This window comes from Anser anser, assembly GCF_964211835.1.
Source record: "Anser anser genome assembly, chromosome: 2".
In the NCBI taxonomy this organism is placed as follows: Eukaryota; Metazoa; Chordata; class Aves; order Anseriformes; family Anatidae; genus Anser; species Anser anser.
The window spans coordinates 120610029-120624335 of record NC_139721.1 but is presented as its reverse complement, the minus strand read 5'-3'; the positions used below and the strand labels follow the sequence as shown (position 1 = coordinate 120624335).

Here is a 14307-nt window from a genome sequence, read left to right as displayed (position 1 = left end):
CACGCGTCTGCATGGCCGGAGTTGCAATCATCATCCGAAACGCTGGGTATTTTGGAAAAAACGGTATCTGTAGTCAGAGACCCCAGGTTCGTGGCATTCACCTCGTCCACTTTTAGGTTTGTCACTGTTCGGTAAAATCCATCCTATTGTTTTAAGTCAAAGAGAGCATCCAAGACCGATCGCTCAAGCAGGGCCTGTACAGCTCAGTAAGGTGGATAACGGGGGGTTTTGTTTTTAAAACGATACCTGGTGGTTTTCGTATCGTGGTAGATGCACGCAGAATTTCGTCTCCCTCGAGGTTATGAATATTTCATTCTGTCGTCACTGCATGTTACTGTACATAGCCGAACGATCTGTGTGTCTGCGATTGGTTCTAGGATCCCTTCCCTTGCATCACGTTACTTGATGGAATAGAAAATGCGTTATTTCACCGTAATTAAAATGGAGAGCCAAGGTTGCCGTTCACGCGAGTTGGTTGTGCCAGCGCCTTGAGCGTTTAAAAACCCTGCCATCAGCAGAAATCCATGCTACTTTCGGATGTGCCACACAGCCTGTCTAATGTTTTACCGGTCGCGGACATGAGGAAGGCAAACAATGTGTGACTGAAGGTGAATGAATACTAGGGAAGGCCTGATTATCGATGGTATGGCTAATTAACGTACTGCAGTATTGCAATTAACAATAATTAACAGTGTTGCACTGTTTGATTTTGCATTTGCCTGAATTTTTGGACATAGAAAGAAAAGTGCTGCATTTTTTCCCCACAGTTATAGCCATGCAAAAGTACCGTGATAAATTCCACCCCCCACCTTTTTTTTTTTTGTTTAAATTCAATATCAGCTTCGCCAGGCTTGCCGTTGCCAAAGTGCTTGCAAGGACTTTAGCTTGTATTTTTGGGAAGTGCTTTGATATTTCAAACCTCCCTAAATGTATATGTATCTTTTCTGGATGTCATCCCAGGGCAACCAGTACTTCTTATTAGTGCAAAAGTATTTCAGGTATCCGGTAAAACAGTGGCATAAAAATGTGACGAGAAGAGGAAAACGCATTAAAACCGTAGCAAAATCCAACAGTATTGTGAAAAAAAATATTAACAACCATAAAACAACTCCCCCAAATTGCTGGAACCATCATTTGCTAGGAACTTTCTAAATGGATTGAAATAACAGTACCGTTGTTTGGCTGACCCTTAAACAAATGCCCTAGGCACACTGATGCGTGCTAGAAGTGTAAGTGCTCCATGTGGAAATTGTAAAGAACGTGCAAGCTTGATTTCCTGACACGTGAATGCCTATCAATATATAAATACTAAGATTTTACAAAATCTCATGATTCCACTGGCAGGGTGTGCTTTTCAGACTCGTACTTGAATTACAAAGAGCCTTACATTTTGTCATTCAGCTCCATTTCTGTCAGAGGTAAAAAGAGTGCTTCCACCGAAACGGAAGTGGGTCACATACATGCTCTAAAAAAACGCTTTTTGTCACTGTCCAAAAGGAACATTGCTGAATTAACTAAACAAAGTATTTTCTTATTTCTGTAGAATTTCAGTGCAAGGTATGACCATAGTGCCATTTATACGGATATATATTTTTTACCTGACGTGTGTTAATTTTTTATTTGCGTTTGAACTTCAGTAAAATTCTGGAACATGTACATAACTTGAAATATGTCCTACTGTCTTCAGCTGGGATGCGGACACCCTTAAGTGTACGCTTAAGTGCTTTGTTGGAGGAAGACCTAGGTTGCCTCCTCCGCATCCTTCTGCCTTGAAGTTATGTCTGACCAACGCATGAGTAGAGAAATGGTGAAGGTCATTTTTATATTTTATCAAGTGTACAATGTGTGGTGCTTTCAAGAGTAGTTGCCATTCAGGTGGGAAAAAAATAAGCAGAAGTATTAGAAGGCAAGATTTAGAAGACGACCAACTCTGTACGGATACCATTTTTTCTCTTGAACCAAAACACACCAGAAAGTGTTTCTCAGCACTCGGTATCTTCAAAAGGATCGGAGTAGGGAGCACTTTGAGAGTTGTCTTCAGGAATAACTGCGTGATGGCTACAGGTAAACTCTGCTATAGCTGACACGATGGCCAGATTTTTCCCAGGGGTGCTGCCTCCAGCTAGGACTTTGAAGCCCTCAGCCACAGCCAGTGTGTTACATACACGCAGTCTTTCCACGAGCTGAAGCTGCCAGGCCCTCCAAAAGTTGTTCCTCCGTAGGGATTTGCTGAAGTAAGTTTGCACATCCCAATAAGATCATAGTGTTTTGTTCTTGGTTTTCCTCGGTGTGTCTGAGCTTTGCAGAAATTGTTTAGCACGGATGGTTTACAAGCACACCCAGAGCTTTCGCTTTATACCTCCATCCCAGCTATGAAAACCCCTGCGGAATAGCTCCAAGGTGAAGAACCTTCTGTGTATTTACATGGAAATGAGCACGCCAAAGTTATAGCAGAAGCAAGCCTATCTGGGCTGGGTACATTGTATTCCAGTTCAAAAACAATTTGCCAGCGTTTGATATAAGGGTTCAGAAGTGTTGGGCAGGCTTATTTGGATGCCTTTTCCCTGAATGCTCGTCCGCGACGTCGCTGTTTGAGTGGTGCCCAGGTGTGAGCTTCTGGAGGGGAAAGCTGAGTGCTCCGGGGAAAAGCACTCGGTATTAGCTCGGGATTTCTGTTCTGCTGAGCACGTGGTCCAATACAAAGCTAATGGTCAGCATCTGAGAGCCTTCCGCTGGTGTGTTTACAGGACTGCTGCCATCAACATGAAGGTGATTGCTCACCTGTCTTCCACAAGCGGTGGGTCAGGAAGAGTGAGCGGATCTTCAGGGGGAATTCTCTTTTCGTAACTTCTCTTATGCATGTAGTTTGGTTTGGTTTGTGAGGCTGCATGTACCTATGTGTTTACCTTTCAGAGAAGACGAAGCCTGAGAAATGCAGTTGATGCTTGAAGCAGACGGTGGGAAGTTTCTTTCTGCGGGGAGCCCAGTCCAGTCTTGGGTCAGACGTGCTTCTCTTACCGCAGGCAGTACCACTGTGCACAGGAGAGTACTTTTCAGCCACTGTCTTTCCCTGGAGGTGTAGATGTTCTTTCAGATAACCTGGCCCCAGCCCTCTGAACAACCTGAAGTTAAGAACCAAAGGCTGAAACTGCAATCAGCAGTGGATAAGGGGACCAGTCCGGGGCGGGTGGGACAAAGAAAGCAGAGACAATAGGACCAGTTGCTGGTTGTAGCAGCTTCTCTTATATGTTAGCAGCTTCATATAATTGTATAAAATGCAACATCTTGTTATAGCTGAAGTTTCCAAGTGCTGAAGGCCTTTTGCCAGGTGTATCATGGGCTGCAGTCCTGCCAAGACGTAATGCAGACATGAACAGTCAAGGTCAGGTCGTTGGCTGCCCGGGGACAGACAAATTCTTCCCACCCAGAGATGGGAGAAAATTTTAGTTGTGGCTGTTGCTATCCTGAGAGTTTGATGTCAGAGAGAAATCCCAGTGTATCTTTACAGTGTGGACAGAGCTGAAGAACAATGGCTTTTTCTCTAACTCGTTGCTAAGAATGTTCCAGAAATCATTCCTCAGCCCAGCAGCATCTACTCTGCCTTTTCCACATGCACTTTTAAGCACCTGTTCTTCGTTCCTAAGGTGCTCTTTGCCATGCTGTGGGCCGTCATGACATTCGTTTTGAGCTGCATAGCTCCATGTCTTCCTGATGAAGTTGTCCGAAGAGAAGCTCGCGCAGCACTCACACCCCGTTCTTCCAGAGCTCCCAGCACCTGGTGGCTGACTGGGTGGTGGTGAGTCTGTCCCAGAGCCACGCACCCAGGCCATGCTGAGCCCCTCGTGTTCAGGTCCTTGTCCTGCAGGCCGCCAGGTCACAGCTGCGGGGCAGGCTCTAATTCGAGCCGGTGTGGTGAGGGTGGCTGCAGTGCAAGGCGGGTGCCTCTGGAAGGGGGCTTGGCCCTTTGCATCGCTGCTGCGGGCAGCAAAGCTCCTCACCATGCCACTGACATGGTTCAGGGAGAGGGGCCCAGGGGCCATCTGCTCTGAGGAGAATTCAAAACATTTCGGATTAAAAAAGTCAAGAGAGGTAATTCGCTGTGAACCGAGAGCCTTGCTTTGCAGGCAGGTCTACCTCTGCATTTCCATGCGCTTCATGTACTCTGCCTCTCACACTCCTCTTGCTGTCTAGAGGGAGAATCCTTAGATGAACCTAGGATTTTGCCTTATTACAAAACTTAGCAGATGAGAAGAGATGAGAAGAATAGAAAGAGAGACAGAGAGAGAAAAAAAAACTAAACTGTTAGTATCTCCACTGAAGTCAGGACTAATGAACTTATTTTATTAGACATCAGAGAATCCGTAAGGAGAAGAGATTTTGGGAATCAGGCCTCCTAATTTTCATAGCTCCAGAATTACTTGCTATCTCCTATTCTGATATTCTTCCTTTTACTGATCTGGGAAATAATGTTACCTTAAGTAGAATAAATGCACATTTAAAATATATTCATTTTGAAGTGACATATAGAAAGCCTAGGGTGTGGAGAATGAGGTCCTGCACTGGTTTATGTTAGAGTTAAAGCATAAGGTTGGAGAGGGAGGAGCTGACTTCTGCACTTTGCCAGTGTCTGTACTAAAACAACATATGTGACAGCATATATGAAAGGTTCTTAAAAATCTTACACAGTATTGAGACATCTGAAAGAAGAGTCTGCTATTTAAAACAGTTCTCCCCTTAAATAAATTGCATGAGAAATGTTTTGGCAAAGAGTGAACAGCTGTTTAAATTTTTCAACCAGCTGATCAATAAGTGGATGAAGCTTGAAAAGCCGATCGTACTCTGGAAGGTTCCTGGGGTAAACACAGAGATGTACATGGCGATGCAGAGATTTTATGAAAAGTAAGTACTACTTACAGTTATTACAGACCGAAATGAAGTGCATATGTAGTTGATTGTGTAACAAATCCAGGGACATAAACAATGAACATCATGGGTGGGAGCTAAACAACACTCTTGAGTCATCAGAAACAGAACCACAAATTTTGTTTGCAGAAGCCTGGCTCTCTGGCTAACGGCAAATTTGTCTTGGCTGCAGAGGGGCTGCGAGGATTCCTGCTCAGGGGAAGATGCAGCATTGAAAAGGGCATTGTTATCTGCTCTGGAGCTGCTGGGACACTGCCTCGACTCAGATGTAGTGGTATGTAGCCGTGCTTATGTGCACAGACTGGAAAGCAGCCCTATTCAAGACTGCACATGACAGTCTAGAGCTTGGCCAGGGCATGGCATGCCCTTCTCAAAAGCCCAGTATTCACAGGAACTCCTGGCCAAGGGTTGAGTGCCAGCTTGTAACGAATCCGAGGCTTCAAACAATGGATAATCAATGAAGCTAGAAAAGAACAATGCCCGTGTTGTTGCATGCTATTCCCAGTGTTTTGCTAGGTGCTCTCGGTGTTTTTACACCACCTCTATCTGTGGTAAAAGCTCACTGTGTCGTGCGGCACTGAAGTCCTTACCATTCTGAGGTTAAGGTTTACTTAACCACTAAGGATGAAGTATCGCAACTGGTGTGTGGACTGGCTCAGGTTTTGTTTGGTTCCCTATCTAGTTCTTCTCTGTCTGGCTGTAGCCGTGCTGCTCACATAATGGCTGGGATTATTTCCCAGCAGCTTGTAGTAGGTGGGTTTCTGTAGTGACTAGCTGCCAGTAGTAATTATCCAGTAAGGGCATAAAATTTGCACAGTCTCAGTAGAGTTATTAGTTTCTAACAACCTGGGTCTCAGAAAATACCCTAATACTAAAGAAAATGGGACTGCAGCTGTAAATAAGAAAAAATGGCAACACGGGCACTGATGATAATTTCCATGAAAGTAGTGCTTGGATCAAGTGCTAATGGGATGTTTAAACATTATAAAGAAAAAAGGACAGACCTGAAAGGTATTACAAATATTAAGTATTCTACAGTTGTTTCTTTCCTTCCTCACTCCTCATCCTTTCTCCATGGCTCTGGAATTCTCCTCTGTCTGTTCTGTTTCATTTCCCCAAATTGCATTCTGAGCTATAAGGGGAATAAGAATTGTTCCAGAAACTATAGTAACCAGTGCATCTTAACTGGGATAAAACAAAGCACAATTTGGCTCCTAGTATGGACAAGAACTGCCGTGTATAAAATTCGTTAGACAGCCACGATTTACTAGAAAAAGAGTAATTCTTCCATGCCTAATGGCTTCTGCTGTGTGTTTAAATACAGCTGTTATTTTCATTATACATTCTATTACGTGAAGACCAATCTTGTTACAGAAGCAGAATGGAAATAGTTTCCTTGATTGAAAAACAAGTGTTGGGTGAATAAAAATTACAGACCCAAGCCCCAAAGCTTGGTTAATGCGCTTACTGTTCCTTGGTGTCAGAGTTCACTCTTTCGAACACCTTGGCCTATAGTTTCAGAGTTTATTCCTTCCGAAAAGATGTTCTGCTCAAGCTGGTCAAAGTGACAGTGCGATCAACAACTGGAAATGCTGCAGGAAGATTATTGTATTGTATATGTATTTCCACTCTTAGTTCTAGACCTCCTGCGAAGGATTGGTATCGCTGACCGGAGAGTGAAAATAAAATGGTGTGGGACCTACGCCTGTTCTGTTAACAGGGCCTATGTTAATTAAGTTCAACGAGTGTCTCGAGCACCACTGACACCTCTTCTTCACTACTGGCTGCTGACTGTTGTCTCACCGAGGTTATTACTAATCTATACTCATTGCCAGGAGCCCGCTGGAGGAGACCTCGTGGATCCAAACTGATATGCTCAAGTAAAGTGTGGAAGGGGGGTTAAAGGAGTAATATCTAGCAAAAACAGTTGTTGTAGCTATTATGTTTAGTAGTAGTATGATATTAGATATTAGCCATGGTATAAGAGATATGCATTGTGCTTCACTGAGAATCTGAAGAGTGTGTTAGAGCCTTGAGATGGTTACTGTGTGTATCGGACATACCACAGGAAGGATAGCTGCAGGTCCTCACGGATGGGCAGGTGAACATGTTACGTGGGGACAGGATGTAAATACCTTCTGCTCTTAAGTTGAATTAGGAGTGAAAGGGAGTGGCGTGGAGGGCAGAGAGGGAGACCTGGCTGGAAAGCTAATTGAAAACAGCAACTTCAGAGTAGGACTGGAAGGAAGGAGCTTGTAAGGTTTGTATTTTGAGACGAAAGAGCTTTATGAAGTGTGTATTGGGTCCATGTGGAGTTAAGGAAGCACACAACAGAATCTCCTGGAGTTCACAAAATGCATATCTAGGCTTCACAGACATTATACAGTGCCCTGGTTAGCCTTGTTAACTTTATTGAGTGTGCTTCGAGGACATGCAGACTTTCAAAGTATGTGAAAGTCACTTTAATAATTAATTGGCTCCCTCCATCCCACCTATTGCTTCATATCTAATAAAAGGCAACAGTGAGTTTTTGCCAAAGCCAACAGATACAAAACTATTTAGGTTATTTGGGTTTGAGATATGACTAGCTAGAAAGGATACCCCCAAAGATCTGAGAAGTGAAGCAATCTCTATTTTTTATCCTGCCTTACTTCTCCCACGGCTCTCATGTGATATGCTCTTGGACTAATTTTCCCAGATCTAATAAGCGGTTTCAGGAAGGTCTGTCCAGTTCCAGGGAATGAGAAGTGTGTGCATGCGTCTGTTTGAACTGATTTACAACTGGAAGCATGTTTCGGCTTTACCCTGGCAGGGAGACACGCTGAAATTTCCAGGTGATAAACTGACTTGTGCCTTAAGCAGAGCAGCCACCGCGCACACCGTCATCGACATCCGCGTGCGCGCCGTGTGACACAGGAAATGGCACACCGTTATCAGAGGGCTGTTAAGATGGACGCAGGGAAATAAATGGTGAGCTTGCTGGCATGGCCTCAAAGACAGGCATCCACAGATGTTCTGTAGTCGCTTAAGTGTGCGCAGTTAAAGAGTGCCTGTTGTGCACTTGGGGAAATTTTTATTTAAACAGGGAACTCTTAAGTTTGGAGGGGGCCATGGATATGTTTCCAGAGGGAGGAGGGAGGAAGCCAGCAAGCTTAATGGGAAGGAAAGCCATAAGTTTTCAAGAGGAGCAAGTCAGTAAGAAAGACTCTGACATTCATCCCAAACATGACTTTACCTGCCGTCCACAACAGGGAGGCAGCCAATGTGATGGAAGCTCCCTGTCGCCTGTTATTGTGGTTTTATACAGAGACCTTAGACTGGGGACTTGAATGTGCCACTTCCCGAACATGTCAAGAGGACACACTCCTTGCAGAAGATAAATAAATGATGAATCGATTCTAAGGGAAGCCATGTGGAGGCTAGAAAGTCAGAGCCAATCAAGGTCAGTGTGGCTCAGGGAGTCGTTACCAGAAGGGTCGTACCGCAGGACTGTCACGAGACAATCAGCCAGATCTGCATCTGAGCTGGATTCACCCGGTGCTGGGAAATGTTGCTCAGGGCAATAACAAGGCTCTGGCTTCTCTGTCTGCTCTGCTCTGCTCTGCTCTGTGTCCATGCTGCCTGTTTGTAAGACCCACCACCTTTCTCTCTGTAGGTGGTGTTTCGTGGTCACTTCCTTTCACATGCTATTGCATGCAGAATAGGGACTAAGGTCTTTCTTAGCCAGTAATGCAGTTGCAATTACCCATAACTGCTATTGCTTTGGAGTTATACTTACAACCCCACAACAGGCTATCTGTTGGATCACACTGTTCCACAGACTGTGGCTTTCTTCTCGGTACCTTGGAAGTATCCAGCATGCCCGTGTTCTCTGCAGTGTCAGCGAAGAGGTGGCATTCTGCACCGCCGGTCTGCATTTCCCCAGTGCCTGTGCACGTCACCTACGATCATGTCAGGACACCTCCTTATTCATATATTCACATCTGGTGGTAATAACTGGAAGAGACTAGGGCCATGAGAAGTAGAAAACTGTAGATAGCAGGCACTTACTGTTAACTGTATGTTATTGCCAAGAACTCGGAGCAGGAAGACAGTGATACAGCAGTTAACAGGTGCCTAAAGCTTTGCTCTCTCATCTGCTGATGCTGATGATCTGTTTCTCACCTACACAGAGGAAAATTTTAGATGGGTCTTACGGATACCACATCTGTCACAGGTAGGAGCTCTGCTATTTTGAAGATGCAGGTCAGAGCAGTTGTACCCGCTGACACGCAGTTCTGTGGTATCGGCAGTCTCAGCATGCCCTGTGCTCCTCGCTTTGTTGTACATGGCGCGTTCCCTTGCAGTGCTGTGGCAAAGGCTGTCACACCTACCCAGAAAACAAAACGTGAGGAGGAGTACAGGACTTGAGCAGTCGCAGTCAGGATCTCTGAAAGCCGAGGTCGCTGCGGAGGGTTGAAAAGGTGAGTTACCTAACGATAAGCACAGAAATGTGCAGTGTGCCAAGGTGCTGGGTGCTTGAGCAGAAGCATACCTAATGTGTAGAGTAAAGGTAAAAAATGCTAAGTTCTGCTTCCAAGTAAGATTTATTACATTATAACGGTGCATAAAAGTAACAGGAAAAAGCACACGTGCAACAGTTAGGCAAGAATAATAAAACATTTACAAGCCCAAACAATAGAAATTGCATAAATGCAGCAATGGGATCTACTGATGAATTTTAGGTGCAAAGATAAGGAAAAGAAGAACAAGAGAGTTTATTCATCTTCCTCTGTTGTTAGCGGGTGTGAGGGACTGGGACCTGCTTGTACGGCAGGCCATTGCTTCCTCCGAAGTATCTGGGGGCGCTTTCACCACTGGTGAAATACTCTTTGGGTATTGTCCTCTGTACAGGTGGTACTGGATGCCAAGGAAGTACTGGCCTTAGTGGGAGACAAAGCGTCACCTCTGACCTGTGGTCTGGTTGCCAATCTTCCAAACCAGTGCCAGGGTGTGCTGGCAATGCTCCCATGGGCTCAGGAGCAGGGGCACAGACTGCACCCTTGGTGTGGGTATTGCTGTATCTCTCTGGGAAGCAGTTTTAGCACTTCAGCCCTTTGACTCCGCTGTACAAGGGTCAAAAGGACTAATGAACTATTGAATTTAAAAAATACATACATTTTGGAAAAGTCCTTCTAAAATGCCAACAACATTTTAAACACCGAGATCTAATTTTTGACTTAACGGTAGGCTAAGGACAAATTTTGCATCCTTCTGGCAAAGGAAGCTTGTCACCCATTTTTCACAGGCTCAAAAGCATGTTCTGTTTTACCTTCTTGAAATGATTTATGACTGAGTAAAACTTGTTTGGAGTAGAAGCTGCGCAGGAGGGAGAGGGGAGGTACAGGCTGTTAAAAACAACCCAGAGGGCCGTGGATTAGTAGGAGCAGATGAGGTAGTCATGTCCATTGCTGGGGCTGTAGCAGTTTAAAGGATTCTTGTATTTACACACCTAGCAGAAGGGCATGCCATAGCATGAATGGGAAACTGAAACTCACTTCTCTATATTAAGCTCTTCAAGGCTGTAAGAGAACTGTTTTGCCCAGTGTAATTTTGGGAATAATTTTCACAACTGGAGGAAAAAGAAGGAAGGAAGGAACACAGATCACTGTTTAAAATAAATTTGGGTGTTTAAAGTTTGCTAAAATAACACAATTACAGAACATTTATAGTCCAAATCTTGCTCTGTTCCAAACAAAAGACAGAAACTCTCTTGATGAGATTTTGTTTGGAATCAGGAATTATCTTTCCTTGGAGCAGGAGATCCATAGATCTTCCAGTTCAGTCTTTGGTGGTTCTGTGATCTGATTTTTTTTTTTTTAATGAAACTGTATCTATGCAGTTTCAGATGCTCTCAAATTCCAAAAAAATGTTATGAATTACCTGACAATTGTATAAAATGAATGTGACTGTAAATAAAATTACTCACTGCAGTCTCATAGTCATCTATACACTTGCAGGATCAGACCTTGCAATTTGGAGCTGTCGAAGGTGAATACCAACTCTTTCTATGTATTTAAACGTTGCTGCTACAATGAAACCTGTATACTTATGTGTATGTGTATATGTATAGTACAAAGTATAATATTTCAACAGGGTAAAAGTGTATTTCCAACTGTATCTAGGACAGTCTTGGAGCTCAGTGAAAAAATGTGTTGTGGAAGTGATGTCCTAAAAGACTGTGTCTAACCTGAATCTACTGTAGTTGGTAGTTCATGTAAAGTGCTAGTGTAATAACTGAACAGTGGTTTGAAGCATTTTTACAATAAAATGTATTTTAAAGTTGTAACCATCAGCCAAATTGCAGTCTCTTAGGGTGAGGCATTTAAAGAAATATTTCATTACAATGCAATCTTTTTTTTTTTTTTTGGGCTTGTAGAAGGGTTGCATAATGACGTCCAAAGTTGCTGTTGATACCGCAGCGTTAGCCTGTGCAACAGATGTGTAAGAGCAGGACGCTCCGTCCTCGCACTCTTTTGTCGGTTTCAGGAGTACCATGTCTGTAAGAGATGCAGGTCGCGTTGCTGTGAGCAGCTGATGGTGACACTCTTAAGAAGGGGCTGAATTTGCCTACTGAGAAATATATTTGTCAACAAAATATGAGTATGCAAGACAACAGCTCAGTCACATTTCGCTTTCATTTCTTCTCTTTTGTGCTAGGGCATAACTTCCAACTGTCAGCTCTTTCAGCTGAGCATCAGCCTTTTTATAATTGCCGCAGCGTGGCAACCCCTTTAAAATTACCATATGTCAGCTGTTCACCATACCGACCGAAGGCATGCATCTCGGGTTGTTCCCCTTTGCCCTACCTGTGCTGCTCGTGCTGACGGCCAGGTGATATTTTAGCTGCCAGCCCAGCCACTCGCAGGGATGCCTGGCTGTACCCGATGGGCTCTGCTGAGCCTGGGAGGGTTCGTGGCTCGCACAGGCAGGCAAGGAAGGGCTAGGGCTGGGGTGGATGTTTTTGGCAGGCCAGCTGCTGAGGAGCCTGCAGGCTGACAGACCTAATCCCTTCCTTCCTTGCCTGAGTATTTGGATGACCAGGAAACAATTATGCTGAAGGTTGCGTGACCTCTGTGGGAATTTGTCCCACAGCGACCTGGCTGATGAACCAAGAGGGCCTGCTTGTCCTCGTGCCCGCCCGAATTTTTAACTGATGCCATTGCTATGGGTTGTTAGCACCTTGCAAATATTCTGAAGTATTGAAATCCCCCATATCCCCCCATCCTTGCAGACAAGTGGATGAATGGCAAAGGGCTTGTTCAGGGCAAACCTTGTGCTAACGGGAACGTGCCAGCATGTGGCTGGGTTTGGACCGTGTCCGCTGACTGGTTACTGACTGTGAACCGGAGCCTTTGCTGGCATTTTGCTGTGTCTGACATCCAATTTGGACCTGTACTGCAGAGGGAAACAGTAATAAGCTAGTAACGGAGTGCCAGACAGTAAGAGGATGACAAGTCTTTTCCAGTCTTGTGTGAGCGTTACTGAATGAGCAGTCGCTGTGCTAGGGGCCGGCGAGCCAACTAATGCGTTCTGCGTTCCCACAAAACAGTCTTCAGAGTAGGAGGAGGAGGTGTGACTTGGAAGGGGAGGCTTTGGAAGCCCTGGAGAGCCGGGGTGGGCAGGGAGGTGAGCTGGCAGGCAGGCTGGGCTCAGCAGCCCCCAGGCAGCTGAGGGCAGGAGGCTGCCGGCACGTTTCCCACTGGGGAATGAGGAGTGGGGGCTATAGGAACGTCAAGAGGGCACGGCACGTGGGGCAGACACAGGGGAGTGTGAACAAGGGGCATCCCTGCAGGACCGCGGCTGTAGTGGGGACAAGGGCGCATCCCAGCTGCTTCAGCACGCCTTGGCACGCGGTGAAAGTGGGGCCTCTGGGCTGAGCAGTCTGACATTCGCTGCTTTCCTATTAGCCGTATTATTTACCAATTTCCCAAATGATTCAGTAGGGGATAACTAGCCTTCTGAGATCATGATGGGTCTAGTCAGCTTTCCGGAGAGCGCAGCAATTACCGGGTGAATAGAGGTGAGCCTGATGGACAGGCTGGGTGGCTGCTCTCCCTACCCTAAGCACTAGGCTTGTGTCTGTGCCTACACCTTTCTCTGCGATTAGCCTCAATGGAAGCACCGTAACGAGGGTTCTCTTGGCAGAAACTGCTTAATAGGCAAAAACAACTTAATAGGCAACATGGAGGGGAGTAGGTGTTTTTCTTCTGTTTTTTCCTTTTTCCCTTTTAATTAAATAAGGCAAACTATACAATAAATGAAGTCTGATTTGCATGAAAATTTTGTATGCATACATAGTAGATCTTAACGTTAAAGCAGAAAATTACTTTCTTTCAACTCGGTGACCTGTACATGGGATTTTTAGAATTATCTGCTTCTTTGTAATTCTTGGTTAGTTTCTGTTGCAAAATAGTACCTCTGAATTCCTTGTGAAACACTCGAGCACTTTGTAGTCTGGTAGATAAAGACGTTGCCTTCTATAGGAAAGCACTTTTTTATTCAATCCAGTGGCAGCTTTTCGATAAATTCCTCTTTTTTTCCTCCGTCAAATGTATTATTATGCGTTTAACAATGAATGCTATCATTAAGAAATACCATGCATTTAATAGCCGTAATTTAAAAGTTTTATTCCATGAGCAGAAGTGTGTATGTGTGTTCATGTGTGTGTGAAAGCCAGTTTTCACTGGATTTTTGAATGCAGCTAAGTCTTGGAATGAACTAGCAAATATCCTTTGTTTAAACTTAACAATGCTTGCATTTGATATTTTCAGAATTAATTTTATAGCGGATTTCATTATATCTCTGTTGTGTTCTGGGTACAATAGGGCAGCTCACTTGCAGCTAAATTAATATCTGTGGTTTAATAGCAGTTTGACTTGCCTAGGCAATAAACTATCTCTCATAAACGGTGGTACTATCAAGATAAAACCTGCTAAGTTAATTCTGTAACAAATCCCTGTGCTGATGATGGAAAATATTCGTGAAGAATTGCTCTCTGCTGAGCATGGGGGTTTTGTGAATTTTGGGGTAATGGAAGTTAGTAACTTGGAGGGGTCTGCTAAGTAGGCCCTTTCCCAAAGCACTGCCTGAATTCTTCCTGGAAGTCCTTGGGGATCACAAACTGTCCATGGCCTAACTACACTTAGTTTGCTCTGTTTTAACAAAAGGTGTAATTTTAAAACGACTTAAAGAATTTGATGAAAAACCCTGTGTGGATACACTTAATTCAGTTAAACCTAGCTAATACAAATTTAATATGCACAGGTAATTTATAGGTATAAGCTAAGCTAACAGAGTAAGTTTTTAACTATTTACCTAAATCAGTTTTTAAACAGACATGGA

The 14307-nt window shown here is 44.3% G+C and overlaps 1 protein-coding gene and 1 long non-coding RNA gene across 10 annotated transcripts in view; both read left to right on the top strand.

Moving 5' to 3' along the window:
• The window catches only part of RBMS3 (RNA binding motif single stranded interacting protein 3), a gene marked incomplete at its 3' end in the record, with an annotated part of 701513 nt that overhangs the window by 1239 nt on the left and 685967 nt on the right, over positions 1-14307 (top strand). The window lies entirely within an intron of this gene.
• Positions 4909-14307, top strand: part of LOC310893787 — a 36776-nt gene continuing 27377 nt past the window's right edge. The window contains exon 1 of the long non-coding RNA XR_014579287.1: positions 4909-5197. This is a non-coding gene — a long non-coding RNA (uncharacterized lncRNA). The remainder of the gene's footprint in view (positions 5198-14307) is intronic.